The 23,390-nt window shown below is 54.7% G+C and overlaps 1 protein-coding gene across 1 annotated transcript in view; it reads left to right on the forward strand.

Annotated features, from left to right (window-relative positions):
- LOC128273193 (potassium voltage-gated channel protein Shaker) overlaps positions 1-23,390 on the forward strand; it is a 75,028-nt gene that overhangs the window by 3,083 nt on the left and 48,555 nt on the right. The window lies entirely within an intron of this gene.

The following is a 23,390-nucleotide window of genomic DNA, read 5'->3' on the forward strand; positions in this document are numbered from 1 at the left end:
CCCCCCCCCCCCCCCCCCCCCCCCCCCCCCCCCCCCCCCCCCGTGCCGGCGTGCCGGCCTCATTCGGCACTTTCGATTTGACGATTGTCAACGGGCCCTTAATTAGAATTTACGGATCTATCCACTTCATCCGTCAATGTTGACAAACAAAGGGACGCACGCCCGATGGTGATGGTGGATCCTTGAGGTTCTTTGAGGGTACCCTGGAGCGGGTTAGTTTTGGCGGATTCGTGACCGATAGACTCCACTCCGAGCCGCCTCCACGGGCACTCATCAGGCATCGGTGTAATGGAACAGAAATTGACTGCCGAGACCGGCGTGAGATCCGCCCGTAAAAACACACACCGTTACAGAAAGCAACAGCAGTCAGAAACATTGTCTCCGCTCGGCGGGCAAGAAGACGGATTGACCAACGCGCAACGCGATGGTCGTCCTGGCAAACGCGCGAAAAACAAACGCTTCCCAAGAACGATGTTTCAAACTAATGGAAACAAGTTTCGGACACAGCCGAGGCGCACGTTTGTTTGATATGTGTGTAGGCCAATTATTCTTTCATTATAGTTTAGTTTCGCCCCTGTGTGCCATCGTCGCCACGTTTTTTTTGGCACTACGTCTGTGTGTAACAAGTTGATGTTTGGCCGCCAGACATCCCGAACACAAAAACCCCCGCGCTGGCGGCCTGCTCCGCACATCCGCAACCGAGTCGAGCAACCGAGTCGAGTTCTAAAATAAACTTTCAATGAGTGGTTCCGCATATGTTGTTGGCCTTTTCTTTGCAGCCGCCGGGCAGGGCAACGATGGGATTTGGCAGGCCGTACGGCGTGGCCACAACAACGACGGCGAACGAGGAAGAGTTTGCGACACACACACACACGTGAAGGGGGCGCCAACGCGTTGACACGTCGTGCCGTGGCAGTCCTCTCAGACTGAACGACCTGAACCGGGCGTAATCGGGTGAACCCTCGGGCGAAGCTGGAGTGAAGAACTGCTCAAGTGCCCCTCAAGTCATAGCCGGGGGCAATTACTCCTGTTCCGCCCGTTGGCCCGTTCCACTAGCAGCGTAGCCTGGTAGCTGGCTAGCAGCCAACAGGTCATTCTGCCAGCCGGAAGAATCAATTTGAGCCCACCTTTCCCTCCATTCGAAGGCGGCTCGGCGGTGAGGAGGTTATACAGAACCGTCACAATACTCGGAACACATATCGGCCGAGTCGAGACGTGTCAAGTTGGGCCTACAAACAAAAAAAAGCGTACCGGGTTGTTTATTAAATTCAGGACCCTCCAAAGTGCCTGGTGCACGGAGCCCAACATTTTTTTGTTATATGGGTACACTCTTCATATGAACGTGCCAGTGGATGGCGGTGGTGGAAGTTTAGTTTCCGAACACAAAATATTTGAGGCAAAACGAGGACGAAAAATTTGCTTTATTCAATCAAATATCGATCAAAAACATTAAATAAGATGTGTAAATGATAGTTTTGATGTATTTCGGGATGATTGATACAAGAGAAAAATGTTGGTCAAACATATTTGGAACAAGCCAAATTTCTCTTTGGCGAAAATAACCTTAGCAACCGCAATACATACCATTCCGCCCAGCAGCCAAACATCCTGGTTTTGTTATGTGGCCTTTTCTACAGTCCTCAGGTATTATTTTGGTACAGATTGGTTTGATTAGTTTTGTCAATTCTGTTGAATTTAGTGAGATCTTTACGCATACTCCAAGGTTCTTGAATAACCACATGTTTTCAGTGGTTGGCCGTTCTGGACAAAGATGTTAATGCCCTGAAACTTTGATATTATCATCCACGAGATACTGCATGACCACTTCTGGTTTGTGGATTGCCACACTATCCTGTGGTGCGGGGAAATCTTCACCTATAAGACTTGTTCCTTCTTGAATTGTTTTTTTTTGACCAGCTTTCGAGTCGTCATGACCAGAAAAGGTCACCAACTTGTAGGTTTCGTGTAAATAATGCATCCCTGGAACATAATGCTGCTGTAATTTGTTTCCTAATGATTCAGGTCACTTATAGCAGAAAATGTCAACTCCTTATAATGAGAGGTGAATCATACCAAAGATTCATCACTCCAAAACAGGTTTTCTCACAAAAAACGAGGTTTCAAAGCATGCAGATAGTAAAATATCGTTCTTTTTTCGTATTGGCCATGGTTAGGTACTTGGGTTATTTAGAGGGTTCTACGATATTTCAAGCTGAGAAACAGCATAATGTCCTGTGAATTCTTCACCATGTGTTTCTCAGCTTTGATTCTGCATTTTGAATATCAAACATGTAAAAAATCATGTTATTAATGCTCATAAATTTAAAAAAATGTGCTCTAGTTGGTGTATTACCAAGCAAAACAAAGGAAATAGGTGTGAAAAATTGAAAACTTTAAGCTTCCAACTTAAACTAAACTTGTTTTCGCCGTGCTCAAATTGAGCTAGGGCCACAAACGGCCGCACCAGTCTACTAGATTACATCTAAATGTCATTTTATCGGCCGTTAATTTGGCTGTTAAAACCCAAAACTGACATTCAACGTCTAAAAAAAGCCATTCAAATAGAAGATGTACTCATATTTTCACATATTATTCAAATGTTCAGGAGCTAACCTTCTTTTCGCCATCCACCGTATGTGAAGAGTTTCATTTCAATCGGTCAGTAATCGGTTTTTTTCAACCTAATGTTTGAAATGTTTCAAAGCAAAGGAAATTTATCGGACGAATGTTGAAAGTGTGTAAGGACTCTTCGCCTTCAATTAGGGGGTTTCTGAATTTAAACGTGGTCGTACAAGCGCTTAAGACGATGCACGTCAAAATGCAAAAAAACGCAGACACAACACCTGAAATCGTAGAAAAAATTCAGGATATCGCATTGGAGCATAACCAATATTTTGACTGAAGTATTTGGTTTCAGAAGGCGGGTGTGCAAAATGGGTATTCGCTAAAAATGGAACAATGTCCCCTGATTACAAGAGCATTTTGAAAATGGCCAAAACGCATGAAATTAAGTTCGACTTGTTGGAGTATTCACCAAATTTACCCAAAGATTTGGCCCCATGAAATGGAATGGAATTTATAAACTGAAGTCTCTTTGGAACAAGTGCACTGGTGTTCAGGGACACCATACTGAATAATAAAATGTATTTTAAACTATGAAAATGTGTTTTTCCATACCCGTAGGCTACGAATTTAAAATCAGACCAATCAGACCAGACCAAAATCTGCACCGAACAGTGCACTCGTTTGGTGGTGCATCGGCTTCTATTGCACGACGTGTGGGTTTTCTGCGACCCCGAAAGCGACATTTCTGCGACATAGCCACCGAGGTGGAAATAAGCTTCCAATGAAATGAGGTTTTCAAACAATCGCCCCGTTTAAGTTGAAGACCTACTTCACTTTGGAAATAAGTGTTCCATGTTTTCCAATTTCCATGCAACCGAAAATGTATTTTATACATAGATTTTAGGAACCAACCTTTCAAATAAATGTTCAAAGCATCGAAAAATATTCGGCCGGTTTTTTATAAGGTACTTCAAACGATTCGCGAAACGATACATCCGGTCAAAATCCTCCCACGGTGGATGTGGTTCGTTGGCATATTGGAAACATGTCCTCGAGCGTGTCCCTCGCGCTTAGCGTCTACCTTTGGTCTACTTCTTACTATGTTCCCAACCTATCCCGCACCGAATCCGCTGATCATCAAGGGTCAGTACTTGAACGATCACCGGTCGCCAGATCTTCAACCAAGCAATCCGTTAGATTCTATCCGCTGTGCTTGCTCGTTTTTTTTCTGGTTTGCTTTGTTGGTGACGTCCGCTTCCGGTGGTAGAGAAATGGTATTTGGCGCGGGATATTATTCCAGAAGAAGAGAGCTAAAATGAAGAGCACGGCGGCGGCACACTCTAAGTAATGGCGAATGGCGGGCCTCAACGCGTGCGAAAATCGCTGAGATGTCCGCGGGCCCGCGGTTGTTTTTAATAGGTGCGAACATTAAAATTGTGAACAAAATAAGGAGAAAAAGGACCGCGGGGGGGGCCCCCCCCCCCGATTGAAAAACGGCGTCGGTGGCGCACGCGTTCGGACGACGCAAGTTGCCGTGCTATCCTGGGGTTTGTTCAACAAGTTTTGCGCTTCTATAACCGTATTGAACCGTACAGTATTCGCGGAGGATCGTGCGGAGTGATTGAAATTACGGAACGGATGTTGAGTGTATGTAAGGAATCTTCAGCAATCCATCCAAGTACAGTAGAGCGATGGGTTGCTGCGAATTCAAAATGTGGTCGTGGCGCGAGCCTTGAAGACGATCGTACCACGTCCCAGGACCTAAAATGAAAAGTGTGCCGAGAAAGCGCCGATTTTGGTAGCCATGATTCCAGTGATTCTCAACAATCTCATCCGGTTTCCATATTCCGAAGCGCACAACTAACTGAACCACCTACCTGCTGCGGCTCTCTCTCCAAGGGATATGATTAATAACGCCACCTTAACCGATCCCGGGGCCCGGGGACGGCTTCGGGGCTCCGTACCGTGTAACACACGTACCGATGCGCGGGGTTGAAGCCGATCGTAAAAACCCACAGAGCAAACACAAACAGACCGAGTAGAGCCGACTTTGAGCGGCCGTATCTTTAATGGCTTTTTACATTTATTTATACAATTGCTGTCGCACGCTCGCTGCCCGCCCTACGGTGAATCAGCCTGTTCGTTGATCGTGTGGGTTTTAGCTGGTGACCAACTCGGCCTGCCTGACAGATGTTAATTTTTGCGCGGGAAAGCGCGAAAGTCTGACGAAACTATTCCGAGAACACCGCCCGATATTGCGACACCATCCGAGTCCGAGTCCGAGACCATCTGGAGAGCAGCACCATCTGTGGACTCTGTGAGTTGGCGGACTTGAACGCCTGTGACTCACTGACGAGCCCACGAGCTCAGACTGCGAAGTCCTACGACCATTTATCGACGCGCCGATTTCGCGCAGGCAGTGGTCACTACTACCACCACTACAACGATAAGTCCTGATAAGCGGATGCGCGTGCACGTCGCGCGTGCTGCCGTGTGCACACTCGCTGCTGCTGTCCCCGTCGCCGTCACCATCTCGTCGGATGATGACGACAACGCACGGTCTATAGAACCTCTTCTGCCGCGCCAACCTTGACACTGATGCAACCTCGGCGTGTGACGGGGGTGGTGGGGGGGTGGGGGGGGGGGAGAGATGGTCTCCGCGGAATGACCCTATTCTGCCCAGAGCGAGAGAGAGAGAGAGTCCGAGGCGAGGAGAATTCCTCCGGGGACAGACAAGAATTCCTCGAGAGCAGCCAAGATGAGCCCATCTGCGTCTGACATCTGCGGGCCGGAAAAAGATAGAAAAACAAGAGATAGGCAGGCTGGTGAAGGCTGCTGCTGGAGGGTGTGGTGAGAGTGGAGCCGGTTCAGCAATCAAACGCAGCACTTTCGCGGTCACACAAAGCGCCCCCTCGCTCGCTCGCTAGTAAGTAATATTTTTACCATGCCCTGACACACACACACACACACACACACACACACACACACACACACTGTGTGTGTGTCTAATTTTAGTACAGAGAGATTCGGAGCGAGAGAGCCCCGAGATCAGCACCCGAAACACACGCGCGGGGAACCTGCACAGCCCAGGACCGTGCCAGGAGTCGTCGCCGCTAAGTGTGTTGTTGCGCCCCCCCGGGGGCCGTAAAGGGTGTTTCATCATGACCGATACTATTTAAATGTTAAAATTGTAGCGCTCTAAATGGAAAACAATCGTTGAGCTGTGACAGCACTGTGCGTGCTTATTGTTGCCGAATTTCTTCTGACTTCTTTCTATTACGCCCGAAATGTTGTCAAACGCAATGAAAAATGCCCACAAAAGGGCCGCTTTTTGTGTGGTAGAAAGTGGTGATGCATCACAAGGTCCCAAAAACCTGGTGAAACCGTTAATTCAGATCTGCACTAACAACAAATGATCAATTTGAAATATGCATGCGATCGAAAAACGATCAAAAAGCCGTTTCTTGTATTCCGAAATGGAGGCGCCTGGTGTCCCATGGCCTGGCGCTTCCATGGCAAACCCAGGGCGAAACTGGTTCAGGATTCAGCACTTCGTTTCCTACGAGGAAGCCGAAATTGGATGACTAGTTAGTTTGCTTAAAAAGACGAAGAATTCTTTCGTCTGGTAATCCACCGTTTAGCAGAGACATCGTGGAGAAATGTAGAGCTAGCGATGGCACATACTTTGAACAAATTAGAATTTTTCATTTCAATGTTATAAACATTTGTTGTTTTTTTTTTTTAAACAGTCCGAATCTCAAGGAATATCGACTAAGAGACTGAGGCGGAGTTATTTAACATTCAAGTGCTGTGTGTGTGTCATGATGAAACACCCTGTAGATAAGCGTTCGCGTCATCCCTGTCCCCAGGTCGGAGGACTGCACGTCTCCCTCGGAGCAGGAAAGCCGACCCGTCGGCGAAAGTCGGTTGTCTAAGGTCTGGGATGATTGAAACGGTTCGCGCCGGTCCAGTGCTCCGTAGGGAAGTGCTCCAACTACGCACGCACGCACGCACGCACGCACGCACAGGTGCCCACGGTGGTCGGTAACAGGTAGTTGCCCCGGATGATCAACAGGACCAGGATGCGAGCAACCTGTCTATCTTAGATCTGAAGGAGTGGCCAATTGGTGATGAGCATCAACCCAGCACATGACATCGGCACCATCCCTCTCTCTCTCTCTCTCTCGTTCTCCTTCCGCTCCCCATACACCCCTCTCACTCACTGAGAAGCACTCGACTCCGATCCGGAGTGCGCGCGCCCTCTCGCCACACACTAAAGAGTAAAAGTGTTTCGCTGCAGAAGTGTCACTGCTCTCTCTCTCGCTCTCTCCCCGTCTCTCTCTCTCCCCGTCTCTCTCGCACGATCGTCACACGCCAAACAAGAGTTGGCCGATCGCCCAATAATCTAGCGGCAGCGCAAGACCAGCAGCAGCACACAATTGTGTTTTCTGCGCCCCGTGTGCCGTGTGATAAGTCTAAGATTAGAGAGGGTGTCGCCGCCTCCGCCTCCGCCGCCGCAGCCGCGAGGACACCGCACTTCACCAACCCGCCCACCCCGGCTTTGCCCCGTGTGGTGTCGCCCACGTCAGCTGTTGTTGCCCGTTCCCCGATCGTCCGTTGCTTCTGCTTCTGCGTGTGTTTGTAGAGGATGTTCGCGGGGATCGAACGACAGCGACCGCGGGCACTATGGGCAGTGTTGTTAGCGTAGCCGTACGTAGCGCTCCTTTGCCCTCTTTCGGTTTCGAGTTCGCCCTCTGGTGATCGCCGCCGCCGTCGACACGCGCCGCGTCGTTCTGCCGCGCGGCATTCTAGTGCAAGTGCCGTGTGTGTGGCTCTGTGTGTGTGTGTGTCCAAAGATCGAACCCCCCGGGCCGGGCCGAATGTTGTGCCTGTTGTTCCTGCTGCATCCTGCGCCTGCTACTGCTCTGCAATCAATCATCGCTGCGGGGTTTGGCATGACATGATCGAGGTGCGCAGACAAAGGCCATCCGCGTCGGATCGGATCGCGCGCTAATCGTTCGTTCGTAGTTGCTTGTGTGTCTCCTGCTCCTTTCTCTCTGCCTGCCTTTCCAGAATTACCTAATTACCCGGGACAGCCAGCCAGCCATGTCAATGTCAAAGAGTGCGCCCCGCCCGCACGGGCACGGTCCTTGGGAAGTCCAGGCCTCGGGTGATAGTAGCTAGCCACTCCCTGGGTAGGGCTGGGGAGGAACAGCAGCTTTTGGGGAGGGGGGTAGTGGAGTGCGGTGGTCGGATCTTCAAGTGTCACTCGTCCGTTTGTCGTCAGAGTGGAGGAGCGCGCACACCGTGCACGCACACGCCGCGAGCATTTTTAGAACGCTGATATTACATACGGGGTGTGTTCAAAAAGTTTCGCGACATTTGATTTTCGATTTTCGGTGCAAGGTTGCGGCGCACACATGTCAGTGGCTGATGTGGTGAAAAGTTCGGCCATTTTGAGCAATCTGTCAATTTTTGACAGCTGTTTTGCGTGGGCTCAAGATTTGGCTCATCGACGATTTTGGTCTCTTCCAAAAAATGGATGGCAAATTTTTATCCAATTTTGCATGAAAAACGAAATTAGGAGCGCAAACGCCTTCTAAATGTGGAATGTGGCTTATGGTGAAGCTATTAAGAGCTAAAGCAGCGCTTATCGGTGGTTCAAAATATTGCTCAGAGGACCGAGAAGATGTGAAAGTCGAAAAGCCAACTTTGGTGGAATGTGAACAGTTTTGCTTGCGGTTTTCTTCGATTGCAGGGTCGCGTGGTGCATCATGAGTACCGTTGCCAAAGAATAGAACGGTCAATAAAAAATATTTCCTGCGCGAGTTATGCGCGATTTGCCCGAAGCAATCCGTCACAAATCCGCCCGGATTTGTGGGAAACCCAAAATTGGCTGTTGCGCTCCTGTGCTAACACATCGTGGTTTCTGCGCGAATTTTCGCCCAAAACAACACTCTAATGATGCCAAAGCTATCGTATTCTGCACATCTGACCTCCTGTGACTTTTTCCTGTTCCGAAAACTGAATGAGGCCATGAAATGACGACGCCACGATACGACAGGAGACGGCATCACCGATGATCCAAAACACGTCCAAGCAAAACAGCTGTCAAAAGCTGACTGATTACTCAAAATGGCCGAACTTTTCACCATAAGTCACTGACATGTGTAGCTACCTAATGCCATAAAAATAACAGGAAAATAGGATATACGTGGCCCGCGGAAATTCAAATGTCTCAAGCTTTTTTTATCAGACCACGTATGTGGTTGCGCATTACATCCCCGTCTCCGCGGCCGGCAAGGGTGAGCCCGGGGGCGCGATCACAAAAGCGCGAGCGGAACAGAGACTGACCTGACGGAGCGAGAGAGAGAGACAGAGAGAGAGAGACACAGAGAGAGAGAGACACAGAGAGAGAGAGAGTCGTGGTGATATTTTCTGGTGTCTTCCACGCCACGTCGGTCGGGTCGGGTTCGGTCGACCTGGCGGGCCAAAGGATAACTCGATCGAGCTTAACACACCCACACACACACACACCGAGACACATGCACGCGCGCACTCTGTTGTTGCCATTTTCACACGCCCCGCCCACCCACCTCAGATCCACCGCATCTCCTGGCTGGCCGGCCGGCGGGCTGGTCGTCCGTGAGGTCGTGGTCCGATTTTGATATATTTACTCCCAGCTTGGTTCACGTGTGTGTGGCCCACAACACCCCCCTGGCGCTCTAGGACTTCGGGTGACCTGGGCGACTTCGGCGCGCCGCTGCCTGGGGCACCAAGTAGCAGCCAGTAGCAGCCAGCAGTCGGCGTGATTGTTGTTTCACATTTGTCACTTTCCGCTACGCTACGTCCTCACTAGCGCTCCTGCCGCCCTCCCCCACCGCCGCTCTCCGCGAAGGTTGTTCTGTCCGTCGTTGCCGTGCTCTGTGCCGTGTATTATTATGTTCGCAAATACCCCGTTCGCAAAGTCGCATAGTCGGTCCGAAGAACACACGTCACACTTGCTGCACGAAAAGCTTGCGCTTGCGTCGGACAAAACCACACACACACACACCGCAGGGGGGCGGGGGGAGGGGGGTGGATGATTTAAAAAAGGCGTACCATGGGTTGTGCCACCCTAGCCAACCCTAGCTCCCAGACCAACCGACCGACCGACGGCCGACGGGATGTCCTGCTGCAGTCCCGAACATCGCTAGGACCCCGCATTTCGCATTGATGCAGGCCGCGTTTCTCAAACAGGGTGGTAGTGGTTGTGGTTGGGGGTCGCGCGCGCCCCCCCACGCGGGTCACTCCTTCCACTAGTGTGTCTAACATGCAAGAAGTCTCGCCCGTCCGTGAAGCTCGATCAATCGATCGTCTTTTGCGCGGCCGCGGCACTTTCACCCGCAGGCGACAAAACGGCAACCCTTGAGGGTCCCCCCGGATCCACCTAGGACCCCCACGCCTTCCCAGCATCCTGCTTCCCTAGCGGCACCGGTATTCACCCCGCCACAGCCAAGCTCCTAGCTCCCGGTGAAGTCGTAGTGAAGAAGTCGAAGGAAAGGTGCGTTGACAGGTTGAGGTGTGTGCGAAGAAAACCCGAAACCCGAAACAGAAGATACACATACAGGGCCAGTGTAACGTGTGTACAAGCGCGTGTGTGGGTGTGTGTGTGACAACGAGAAGAAAGAAGTGATCCTTCCGCTGCTCCTCCTCCTCCGGGAGAAGCACCCCGAGGAAGCCTCCGAATAGCGACGCGAAACCCCGCGGCTTCGTCCATCAAACGTTTTGGCAATCAACACCCCGCAGCGCCCCCCGCACCGGCCCGCACCGGGGGGGCAACCCCGGCATGTGGCCCGTCTAGGTTGCACCCGCCCGTCGCCCGTCGCCCGCCACTGTGTAGACAACACACCCCAGCCCTCGCCCGTGTGAAGCCGTCGATGGGTAATCCAAATGGCATACATTTCAGCGCAGGGTGTCATCTCGTCAGCGTTAAGGTGAGCGCAGCCTAGGGGAGCCTAGCCCTAGCCAAACTAACCACATACACCGGGTCCGTAGGAGTCCGTAGGGACCTCACTAACAACTTGATTGAACTTGATTTGTTGAGCTGTCGGGGTTTGTGTCTCCAAATACCATTGGGGTATCCACAACGAGAAGATTGGTTTCCGACTATAAGAGTTCCGACGGAGTCCGGAGGGATCTCACTAGCGGGATCAAACGGTTCAAGAGTCTTAAGGCTTAAGACCAGAACGTTCCGTAGCCTAATGATATCTAATTTTATTCCACAATTTCTTCGCCTTTTATAGTACTTTTTCTTACGATTAAACTATCCTTGCCTTTTCTTTCGATGCATCGTTGCTGGTCGGCCCAATTTTGTGTTTATTTCCGGTCCCTTGCATTGGCCATGGCCATGCATTTTCTGCGCTTATCTCTCGTACTGTTCACATTGTTTATGGTACGGTTCCATATCTATTTGTTTAGAATTCGTAAAAACCACCCCTCGGGTCGAACGTGTTTTCCGGCTTGGACTTAACGTTATTGGAATTCGTAGAACTTTCTTATCTTTATTTTGTGATGCAATTCGTTGGCAATCGGTTGGTCGCAATCGTCGCGTTCTCAACAGAGAGAGAGAGAGAAAGAGACAAGGAGTGGAGCTTGCAGCGTTCCACGGTTCCATGTCTAGGCCCTTTCTAGGCCAGGTGGGAACTACTTCTTGGGGTGGGAACTTCTGGGGGCAGGTATCAGCAACAGGTATCAATACCGAGTGGTGGTACCGGGGGGGGGGGGGGGGGGGGTTGTACTCCCGCTTTGCTCCTGATTCTGACTCGAGGTCGATCGAGCAGACAACAGCAGAAATTGAATGACACCTGCTGCCGGCAATATGGTCATGGTTTATCCAAAATGCCCAGCTTGTGGACTTGTGGGCTCGCCGGCCGTGCAGGGCCGTGCAGCGCCGTGGAGGGCCGTGCGTTCCTGCCTCTCTCTCTCTCTCTCTCTCTCTCTCTCTCTCTCGTGTTCTCCGTTTTCTTTCTCTTTCTTCTTTCCCCAAGCCTATTACTCTTGTTGCTACTGGGTATTGGGAAAAGTTTCTTGCTCGCTCTGGGGAGTGAAGACGAAGGGGTGGGGGAGGCATCGTTTGGTGTGGGAGACCTTGGAGAAGTTGGCTGAAGAGTTCGCGGGTAGTTTGCCGCCGCCCGAAATGCAAGCGCGCGCGCGGAAAATCGAGCAGTGGCCTCAGGGCCTCAACTTCGTGACAGCAGCGAGCTTCGTGACCTTATCGATTGACAGCAGGCACATTTTGCGTGTTGTCGGCGGGAAGCAGGGGCGTGGCAGGGCGGGCGGGCAGGCATGGTTCTGTAATTTCGTTTCGCATCTGGTGTTGCGCTGCGCGGGACCGCGCTTTGTCTAACGGTCCGCCCAAGCCCAAGCGGACCTGCGAAAGCCGAACTAGAGGACCCCCTCTGTGTGGACTCAACTCAAACTCGCCAAAAACTTCTTCTGTGTGTGTGTCTAGGGAGGCCACATTGAGGCAGTTCAGTGGTCCTGTGTTGACTTTCCTCCGAAACTGTTACATAGTAACGCACCGGGTCCGATAGTGAGTGCACACGTCCATACGAGCCCAGAGTCCAGGATTGCCCAGAATTGGAGATTCCAAGATTAGATTCTTCCCCGCGGCTGTCCCGGTATGTTCCGGCGTTGACTACGATCCCAAAAGTCCTTCTGTTAGCTCCAGCACCGACTCCTTCGCGCGGAGGGAGTCCCCCCCCTTCAATCTCTCGTCTGCGACGCTCTCTGTGGAAGAGGATCTGCAGAGGATTGCAGCCGGTGTCGGCGGTTCCAAGTCCAAGTTGGTTGGGCGGTTTCGCATCGGGTGTTCTACTCCCAAATCCCGCCCGACGTCCTGCGTGTGTGTGTGTGCGCGCTCGGGCCGACTCGATCAGCTGACGGGAAGCGCTCTCCAGGAGCGGGGTCGCACTCTCGCTCTTTCTCTCCCTCTCTCTCTCTCTGCTCTTGCGAATTCACTAGTCATCGTTGCATAATTGAACAATACGCTGGGAGAACAGATTCTCCCCCAGTGTGTGTGTGTGTGTGTGTGGGTGTTTGGCTGTGCTTCTGTGTGTGTGGGTGTAGGTCGGGTAGTTGGCAGTTGGCAGAGGAGGTGGATTTGGATGCAGTTCCCGAGTCCCGAGCCGAGAATTTTCGCCCGCTCCTCTCCTGCTAAACCTCCCCCTCCCACCCACTCCTCCCCCCGCACGTTCGTGCTCGGTTTTTTCGGCGCCTTTGTGTCACTCTTTCTCTCTCGCCCTGTCGCGCGAACCCTATCGCCTCTCGCTCTCTCTCTCTTCGTGTTGCTTTCCTTCTGTCTCTCTCTCTCTCACTCTCCACCCGGTCACGGTGCTGCTACTGACCCACCCTTACGCCTTACCCTTATCCCTTACCCCGGCTCGCCTACACACAGGACACAGCTGTAGCGCCCATTCCGATTTGTGGCTACGGTTTGTGGCGCGGCGCGTTGTAGTGGAGTGGAGTGGCGTGTGGATGTCCTCATCGGTGTGTGTGTGCGTGTGTGGGTGGGTGTGTGTGGGAACATGACGTGCACACACGGACTTCACAGGGAGTCGGGGTTAGTCGGCCCCGGCCCGTGACCCGCAAAATATGTGCGTGTGACCAATAAAAACCCGACCTGGCGACAAAGAGAGAGAGAGAGAGAGAGAGAGAGAGAGAAAGGGAGAGAGAGAGAGAGACAGCACGCCTCTAGCCCGCCACTGCTAGTCCCTTTGTTCTTGTCGAAGCCACAGAAGCCCGCGCCAGACACGCCAGACCAGGAGTTAGTGCTCGCGCTGTGACCGCCAGTGTGCCACCACCGACACAGAGAGAGAGTGATACCCGTCGTGTGCGGAGTGTGTGCGTGTGATCTCTGCTCCTACTCCTCGATCGTCAGGCACTGGCTGGGCTGGGGAGATCTCCTAGACACCTAGACCTGGAGTTGGACCCCTCCCGGTGACGGGCGTTGTGTGGACCAGAGTGTGAAGTCAGACGCAGACGATTTCAGATAGACACAGGGAGACAGCAGACAAGACAGGGAGGCAAAATGGGAGCAGCCAGTACCGGAGCCGAGTCGCTGGAGTGCTGCAATTCCACCAGCCAGCCAGAGAACCAACAGCTCGCGGGGACACCCGGGGCTGCTGGGCGACAGCAGGAGCGGCAGCAGCGGCAGCAGAGGCAACAGCAGCAGCAGGAGCAGCAGCAACAGCAACAACAGCAGCAGCAACAGGACGGCAATCAGCAGTCGATGCGGGATACGATCAAGCCCCCGAGTAGCCTGCCACTGCGGTCGCCACCGGTCTGTCAGCATACCGATCACACCACGAGCTACCAACGGCAGCCACAGCCACAGCAGCAACAACAACAGCACACGCAGTTAGACATTGCAAATAACAATAGTCAGCAGCAGCAGCAGCAGCAGCATCTGTACGTGAACCCGGTGCAGGGCTTCCTGAACTACGAGCTGTACCTGAAGCACACCCTACGGCCCGACCAGCAGCAGGAGCACCAGGAGCAGTATCTGAACCACCTGAACAACAACCACAACCTGGTAGGCAACGGGTACACCAGCGGGGTGGTGGTCAGCACGAAGCTGGGCACGGCGTCGCTGTACTCGGAGGAGTACACGCTCGACACGCCGCTCACCCTCGACACCAGCAACCTGTCCGGGATGTCCGCCGGCTGTCAGTGTCTGTCAGTGTTCCCCGGCCGCTACTGCCGGGCCCGCAGCCGGCGCTCTTCGTCCGCCACCTCCGGGAAGGGTGGTAAAGGGTGCAAGGGCCCTGCACTGGCCACCAGCGCTGCTCCGGCTCCGGCCGGGGCCGCGTTGGCCCCGGTCAAGGAGCAGGAACCGCCTAAGCCCAAACCGGGTGGCGGAGCACCAGGAATGGCCGCCAGGAATCGGGGCGGGGGGGCGGCGACGGCGGGAGGCCGTGGCGCCACCGATACCGATCCGCTAATGCGGCGGCCACGCCGCAAAAAGGACACCAGCGAGCAGGACCTGGCGACCGTGCTGCAACAGCAACAGCAACCGACGGCGCAACCACAACGCCAGCAACGCCAGGGGGGGCGAGGCAACGGTGATGGTGGGGCCGACGGTGCCGACAGCGATGGCCGGCGGCAGGAGCAGCCGCAGTCGGTGCAGCAGCAGCAGCAGCAGGAGCAGCAACAGCAGCAACATAAGTAATTAACCCTCTCTGACTCTGGAAACCCTCTAACTCCAAATCAACACACATACACACACAGGCACACAGGCACAATGTCCAACAGATGTCGGATGTCGCTGGCGCATGCACGCACACATACACTCACACGCACGCACGCACGTCGGATAATTTTCGTTGCTAGTTTTTGGTCCGCTGTCCGCTGAGTGCTTAAGTTCTCATTAATATATTTTCGCTCTAAACTGTTTCCCGACCCGAACAATCCCGACCGACAATACCTGTTCACACCACCACCCAATCCTGTCCACCCCAATGCATCATGCAGAGCCGCAGGCCTTTTTGGGTGTTTCCGTGAATTATTTCCAGCGAAATAATTCACGCACACCCGGCAATTCACGGTCTGCGTTGCGGTTGCCGGAGCGCTTCATCGTGCGAGCGGGACTGTTGCACGCTAGACCACAGGACTGTCGAGTCGTGGGCTACATTTAGGCGCAAATGTCAGGAGGCGCGTTGAAATGTTGCAAGCTTTTTTTCGGACACAACATTTCATACAAAAAGGGGACCTCCAGTTTGGGGGCGTTTTGGGCCAATTCACTGAAATATATCACCAGACGGGGGCCGGGAATAAATAGTAGAGGGCGCCACCCACCCGGATCGGAAGACCTGATGGTCTCCTGTGCACTAGTGCACCTCGGTCTCGGTCTCGGTCTCTGTTTTGTGACCAACGGTCGTTGGTCGGCCCCAACAACCTACCTTTTTCGGGTACCAGAGAGAGAGAGAGAGAGCCGGTAATTACTTACCGGTGTGTGTGTGTGTGTGTGTGTGTGTGTGTGTGTAGGTAGCGATGGCGGACCCCAACTCATCCATAATGCGAACGGTCGCGAGTTTTGGTTCAACGGTGTAAAGAAGCCCCCATGGCTGGAGTCGGCCCACGGCGGCCACCTAATTGGCGTGCTGGCGCACGGGGCGATATGGCTACTAGTTATGCATGACCCTACTGACCCCCCTGTCCCCACCCGCCCCCTACTGACCTGCGGAGGACCCTCACGCGAGGTCGGTCATCGATCGACTGTAAAGCTTGGATGGGGGGGGTGCTTCCTTCGGGTTCGGAAACTTTTTCCCAACTCGAGTTCTAGGCGTGGTGGGAGCCCCACCTTGGCCCAGTGGTGGAGGGGGGGGAGGGGGGGAGGGGGTTCGCCTGTAGCCTCTGGGCTCCCTGCCTTTCTGTAAGGACTGGAGAAGCTTTTGTGTGCCGTGAGTTTCTGGGCATTTCGTCCGCGATGTTCCACGAACGTGTGTTCTGGTCGATCGATCCGTCGGCCTTTCCTCGCTACCTGTGCGTCTGGTCCCCGGGGGTCGGGTTGGACAGGTGATCCCTCACTTTCCCCCCCCCCCCCCCCCCCCCACCGGTTTGATGCGGTAACGGATACTTATCGTCACCTGACGTGACGTGTGCCATTTCGTTGCGATTCCATAGAATCCGGGCCCGCCGTTCCGACGCCGACGTTCCCTGCCTTCCTGCCTACCTGCCTACCATACCACAGCGCACCGCACCGCACCGCACCGCACCACACCGCACCACACTCCATCTCCCGCTAATTTCACCTCTCGAGACACAATGACGCGTCCCCCTGACATCAGTGTGGGGTGGGGTGTGGCACAGCAGCGGTGGAACGGTGTGTTTTGTTCCACAGTTGGGACTATGAAACTCCATTCCCCAACCCCCCCACCCCTCCCACCCCTCCTCTACACCACCATTACTGTAGTATCCCCACCGGCCACCACCCCTTCCTTAACGTTTGTGTGTGCGGTGAGTGCGATGAGTGCTGCTGTTGGCGTGTTTCCAAACACCCCGATTGTTTGGCAGCGCCCGAGAGCACAGGGTGGGGTGCATTTATAGACATTGGACATTCCATTTGGTCACCACCGAAGGAAAACAGCTACTAAATACTATATTTTTCAAAGCAAAATGCAACATTCCTATCAAATTGATTGATGGTATTTGTGTTTCTTCTGATCAAAACAATTTTGGTCAAATGTTCCCGTACGTTTCCGAGCCCGAAAAACAACAATTCTGCTTGAAGTTGAAGACTCACCTCAGTTTGGAAATAAGTTTCGAATAGCTGCCATCGTTGCTGCAATCGTATCCATAGTCCCTTCCTTTTTTGTACATTTCAAAGCTTTTACTACGTGTTTACAGTTTCCCGAAAGAAAGTTTGACGTTTTACGAAACGTCTACCAAGTAGTCGGTAGTTTCCAAACACTAGATGCCCCACACCCTGTATCCTGTCGTGTTGTTTCGCTCTCTGTGTACATTGTGCCGCCGCACGGTGTCGTCGCCACAGCTTTTGTGTTGTGATTGCGGCAGTGACCATGCGTGCTTGTGTGTGTCTGTGTGTGTGTCTGCGTGTGTGTGTGTGTGTTGGTGACAATAATTAATTTTCTTACTATCCCATACAGGGCGATCCCTTAGCTAGCGCGCGCGCACGCGATTGCGTATCGCTTTTTTATTTTTTTTGTATTTTTTTTTTTGTGTGTAATCCCCCCTCGCTCTTCTTTTCACCACAACCACACCATCCGACCGCCTGCGCCTGCCACCTGCGTGCCGTGCGTGTGGGGCGAAAGGAGAGCGGCATGTGGAAAATGCTACTGTGTAGGCTCGGCTCGGCAACAACAACCAACCAGACCAACCTATAGTTGTGTGTGTGTGTGTGTGTGTGTGTGTGTGTGTGTGTGTGTGTGTGTGTGTGTGTATAAATGAGAAGCAGCACCACGGGGGGAGCTGCTATACTTACGTACGCGACCAACCCCGACCCCACACGCACACCCTGCACCGTCTTGCTGCTGCTGTGACAGCGGCGCCTGAATGTATGCTATGTGTGCCTCCGTTGTCCGCCTGTTATTGTGCACCTGTTTCGGCGCCGTCGGCATCCATCCATCGGCACCGCACGCGCACCGCTGCAGCTGTTTAGTACAATGGATTTAGTACAGCATGGTTTTAGTACAGCGGTTTTAGAACAACACGCTTAAAACGCTTAGTAGTAGCAGTAGTAGTAGTCGAAGTAGCAATAGGCATAGTTTTGGCCCAGCCCAGCAGGCAACCGTGTGTGCCCCAGCAGGCAACCGTGTGTGCCCCAGCAGGAACTGTGAATGCAGGATATGAGCCGCATGTGTGCCTGGAATCGCCACCCCGCCCCCCGCTGCCTGTGCCTGTGGCCCACCGGTGCCAGAAACGAACTACTAGGAAACTCTGTACGGAAGTACTCTGTAGCCAGTTGAGATCTCGCCTGTACTAAACATGTTCTAAAACATGTGTCCCATCCAAATAAACAAACGAAGAAGCCGCGCATTCTTACACATTCATTGCTCACCGTGTCGTCGTCGTGTTTTATTATTCTAGCGAGGGTTGGGGTTGGTTGGAAGGTGGGCGGGGGGGTTGTTGGCAAACATCCCTCCGCGGTTCCGCGGGCGCCGCAGGGCGTTTACGCGACGATTACCGCTTCGCCGCTACTCTACTTACTCGAACCCGCCCGCTTAATTCCGCACTCTCTTCCGTTTGGTTGTTCCGTTTCCGTTTCTATCCGCTTTCCGTGGCTTCGTTGATGTTGATGTGTGTGCGCTGTGTGCTATGTGCTTTGCCCCGGTTAGCCCTATGATGTTGTTGCTACTGCTACTACTACTACTTCCACTACTACTGCGACTACTCTTGCTACCTACTACACCATCCGCCATACGCCATTCAGCCATTCGGCCATTTTCCTCGACACGCACCCCCGCAGTACACACAGTACGTGCAGCGCACAGTTCGCGGGCTTCCGGGGAGCTCTCTGCCCCACCATCCCCCACACCCACCCACTGCAAGTTACGTCGCTTACTCTGTCGTCGGACGTGCCGGACTTTGGTCCGGTCCGTGTAGCCTGAATTGCGCTGGATGTCGCTTCCGTTTAGTACAACCACACACACACACACACCCCGTAGCCCCCCTCCCCGAGATTGCTTCCGATCGCGCAGCTTCCGGTAGGTATTGCGCCAGGTTGGACTTTGCCGTTCCACGTTTCGCTCCCTTCTCTCTGTTCCGTTCCGGTTCCGGTTCCGGTGTGTGTGGTGGTGGCTTCAGTCTTCTTCAGTTGCCCCCCCACCCCCCCCCCCTTGCCTTCCCATTCTCCAGACATCTGGATGCCTGGCACTGCCTGGCACTGCACTTTCTCCTTGAACTGCTTGAAACCCCGGGGGCTGGAGGTTATCGATTTTATTTCCGTTTACCGTATTCGCTCTCACTCTCTCTCTCGCTCTCTCGTTCTCTCGCTTTCTCCGTCTTGCGCCCTCGTTCCGTTCGTACCCACGTCCTACCTATTCATGTGTGTGGCGCGGTGGCGAATCCCCCGTTGGCTCGGCTCTCGGAACCACCTGCTCGCCTCGAGAAGTAATAACACTTCCTCCACACCGCCCGGGGTGCGAAGAAGTCGAGGAAGTCGCTCCCCCCAGGTCGAAAGACTCCGAGAGTCGAACACTCCACCACCACCCCGCCTACCTAAGATATAAAATATGCAGTTGATTTCCAAATTTTTCCGAGCCGATCGATTGTCGGGAGGGCGGACGTCCACCGCTGCACGGCGGAGCAGGCGGTGTGGAGTGGCACGGCAAAAACTTTCGGCCAACCTTTCGCCCCCCCCCTCCCTCCCCTCGCCCGCCTCCGAACAGGTGTGCGTGCGTGCGTTTGGTTTGTTTCGCTTCTTCCTATTCTTTGTTTTGAACTGCTCTTTGTTCGAGGAGGTGCTGGCGGGGTGAAGGGGAGCGAGGTGTCGCCGCCACGGGAAGTCGCCTCAGCGTGCCTTATCGACCCACCTGTACTAAATCCTCACTATTGCGCTCGGTCTCTTTACGTCTTTCTTTGTTCTGTCTTTTCCTCTCTCTCTCTCTTTCTCCCTCTCTCTCTCTCTCTGTCTTTTTCTTTCTCTCTTTTCTCTCTCTCTCTCTCTCTCTCTCTACAGGTGAGTACAGATTACGGTTAGAGACGGTAGAGTAGGTAGGTGACACACACAAAACACAAAACCGATGGCGGCGGCCGACATCTAAATAAAGCGCCATAAGCCATAGTCCCTCATAGGTTGGGTGCCTGGCCGGCTGGATCGCTGGCTGGCTGCCGCTGCTGTGCGCCTCCTGACCCCACTCGGGAACTCGGGAGTCACTACTGCACCTGTGAAACTGTGACGGAAAAAAACCGTTCGAAAAAAAACACAGGACACCATAGTCCCAGAGCCGCAAACCGAGAGAGGGTGGGAGTGGGAGAGCAAGAGAGTGAGCGAAAGGAGAGCCGATTAAGAGGGGGGGGGGGGGGGGGGGCTCGGTGCAGTAGCCTGTAACAGCCCTCCCCTCACGGAACGAAACCGGAGACAAGATTTGGACCCCGCCGGCCCCGGCGCCTAAAAGTAGCCTGACCCGCATTGCACCATTCATCGAAGGCCATTCATCACTTCTCTAATCACAGAGCGAGGCCGGGGCGTGTGTGCGTGTGCGTGTTTGTGGTGAACCTGTGACAATCCTTCCCCCCGCCCCCCCGGCGCCGTGTTGCCTCTCCAGCACACCCTCTCCGGGGGCTGCCGGGCAAACAATCCGGGCAGGAAAAGCGTGTGTTCCCGTGTGAGTGAAGCTCCAATTCCAGAAGGATGGGGGGGGGGGGGGGGTGAAGGGCACGCTCGGGTGAAAGTGAAACGACGGCAGCGGCGGAACGGGCTAGAGCTGCTAGAGCTGCTAGAACCGCCGGACCGATGCCTCTAATGTTGGGTGGTGGGGTTAGGGGATGGGGGGGGGGGGGTTCCGACTGCTGCGACATACACGCAACAAGTCCGCCCGCTCTGATCTGTTCGGCGACCCGCCACACATTAATGTAAACGGCGAGGGGGGGGAGCATACGCGCGAGCGTCGAGCAGTCGACGGGTTGCATACCTTCGGGCGCGCGAAAAGCAGCGGCCAAAGATCGTATTTTTGTTTCAGGAGGCTACGGGGGTGGAGGTGGGGGCTGACTCAGTCGATCTAGCACCTCTGCACTTGGGTGGGATCCGCTCGGTGCTCCAGGAGCCGGGAGCTCTAATAGACTGCGAGGAAGCCACCGGGAGCCACCGGGAACAAAGGAACCGGGTGTGTACCGTCCGTCATTTGCGGGTTGGAAGCGTCGTGAGGGTGGTGGGAGGATGCGGGTTGTCGGTACATGTTGCACCGGTCAAGTTCTTGCGCCTTGCGGCGCTCGCGGGCGTTCAGAAAATTGCGGTCTTCCTCTCTTTCTCTATCTCTCTCGCTCTCTCGGAGGCTTTTTGTCACTCACTCACTAGACTCCGACCTGACCGAGCGAGCGGGTGGGGCGGGGCACTGAAGTAGGAGAAAGTCCTGCCGCGCCGCGGGAAGTGTCCTTGCGTCCAAGTCCCTTCTCGCTTAACTCTGCTGATGTCCGATTCTCAATTTCCGATCCAAAAATCGGGCACTGCAAAAGGATGATTTAGACAAAGACAAAAAGCATACGCACAAACACACACACACACACACATAAGGACGGGGGCGACGGCAATGCGACGTCGTCGTCGGCGGCGTTTGATGAGTGAGTGACTTCAAACACAAGGCGCGCGACTCGTCACGTGACGTGTCACTGCTTCCCTGCTGCCACCCCCCCCCTCCCCCCCATACCCACAGTGATTGGCGCATAACAGTGAGTGGCAAGGGGGGGGAATGGGGGGGAAGGGTGGTCCGCAGCCACAAAAGTCCGCAGCCGAGAGAAGACAACCGAGGCGCGCGAGCCACCCGAACGTGAGTGACCCGAGCGTGAGTGACCCCGGGCAAACGGGCAGCAGCACCAGCTAGCAACAACAACAACAACCGACAGGAGCAGGAATCGACTCACGAACGAACCCGACGGCCACACACTCGCTCGCTCGCTCGCCTTCTCCGTCACTCATTCGTAAGAGAATGCGAACGACCTTTGCTACGGTACGGAGTAATGGAGTATGCGGGGTGGGGAGGAGGGGGGTGGGAGGAGGGGGTGCTTTATTGGGTTGTAAGCCACCGCGCTACGTACGCAGCGTGAGTGCCCGTGTGAGTGCCCGGCAGAGGTCACAACAATCGCCCCGAAACTCTCTCTCTCCGACCCCTGCCCTGTCCCTGCCCCATGCCCGGAGTTTGCGTGGTTGGGTGGTGTGGAGGATGGGGCGGTGGGGAGGTGATCACCACAGTCAATGGCACAACAGTGTACCGTGGCTCGTGTGTGTGTGTGTGTGTCTGTGTCTGTGTTTTTCGGAGGGGGGGAAAATCGGAAAATTCCCTACCCGCCGCCCACCCGCTAGCTGCTCCGTCCTTCTCTTTCTCTCTCTGTTTCTTTCTCTTGACCGTTGTGGCCGGTGTGTACTCTTCTCTCTGTTTCTCCCACCCCACCTCCCTGGAAGGCTGCCGCGTGCCCTTCCGGGCACTCGGTTCGATTTCTGCCCCCCCCGGCTTCCCTTTCTCTCTCTCTCTCTCTCTCTCTCTCTCTCTGTCTCTCTCATTCGCTCACCGTCGTTACTTTCTTCGTGTTCACCTTCATTCGGCTCACCTGTGAGCCTCGACTGCTCTCGGCAAAAGGGTGAAGGCTGCACCTTGGAAGGGAGGCGGGGGGGGGGGGGGGGGGGAGGTGGAACTGAGTGTAGCGTAGCGAGCCCTGCGGAGCTCTGGAGAGCCTGAGAGCGAGGCCAGAGAGAGAGAGAGAGAGAAAGAGAGAGAGGAGAGAGAGCGGGTCCCCGAGGCGATGACGTTCGGTTCGGCATCGGCTCGGGGTTTTACCATTGCCCCCACCACCCCCCCCAACCCCCCCCTCATCCGATGGCCACTGGGATCTATTTTTGATTCTCCCGGCTCTCTCTCCCCGGCAGGAAGACCGCCGCCCCAAGGAGCACTTCCCTCCTGTCTCCTGCAGGGCCGTTTTGCCGGCCTCTGTTCTCCGCAAGCCCGCAAACACACACACACACACACACCCAGAGACAGGAGGAGCGCGCGGTGTGGTTGAGGGGGGTGGGGGGGGGGGGCGCACGGAGAACGCGACAGAGAACACGCGTGCTCACAGCCGACCGCGGGGAGCCCCCGGGGGGGGGGGGGGGGGGCCGGGTCCGAGAGACCGGTCCGAGGCCGGGCCCGGGTCCGGGTCCGGCCCTCTCGGTGTGTTGTGGCTCCGGTCGGCCCGCCAGAGTGTTGCTGGTGTTTGACACGAACGCGTACGCGGCAGGAGCAGGAACAACCAGGGCCGGGCGAAAACACCACACTCTCGCAACGCGCGCGCACGCAGAGGTCCTTTTGGCTTGCGCCACACTGCGAGCCGCGAACCGCAAGTCCCCGGAAGGCGGAGGGCGCGTTAACGGAGCCGCCGCCGCCGCCGGCCGTCGCAGGTGCGTTTCGGTTCGAGGCCCCGCTATCCCTCCACCCCGAGTGTGTGTGCGTGTGTGTCGGAGGAGGAGGGGGGTCGTGCGTGCGTGCGTACGTGCGTGCGTCGCCAGTGCCAGTGCCGACCGCGGCTCGAGGAGTGCTCGCGTCGCGAAAACAATACACATCGTGACGCGCAATAAACAATACACGGTGCGTGTGTGCGTGCGTGTGTGTGTGTGTGTGTGCGTGCGTTCGAAT

The sequence above is a fragment of the Anopheles cruzii genome, chromosome X, assembly GCF_943734635.1.
Source record: "Anopheles cruzii chromosome X, idAnoCruzAS_RS32_06, whole genome shotgun sequence".
Classification (NCBI taxonomy): domain Eukaryota; kingdom Metazoa; phylum Arthropoda; class Insecta; order Diptera; family Culicidae; genus Anopheles; species Anopheles cruzii.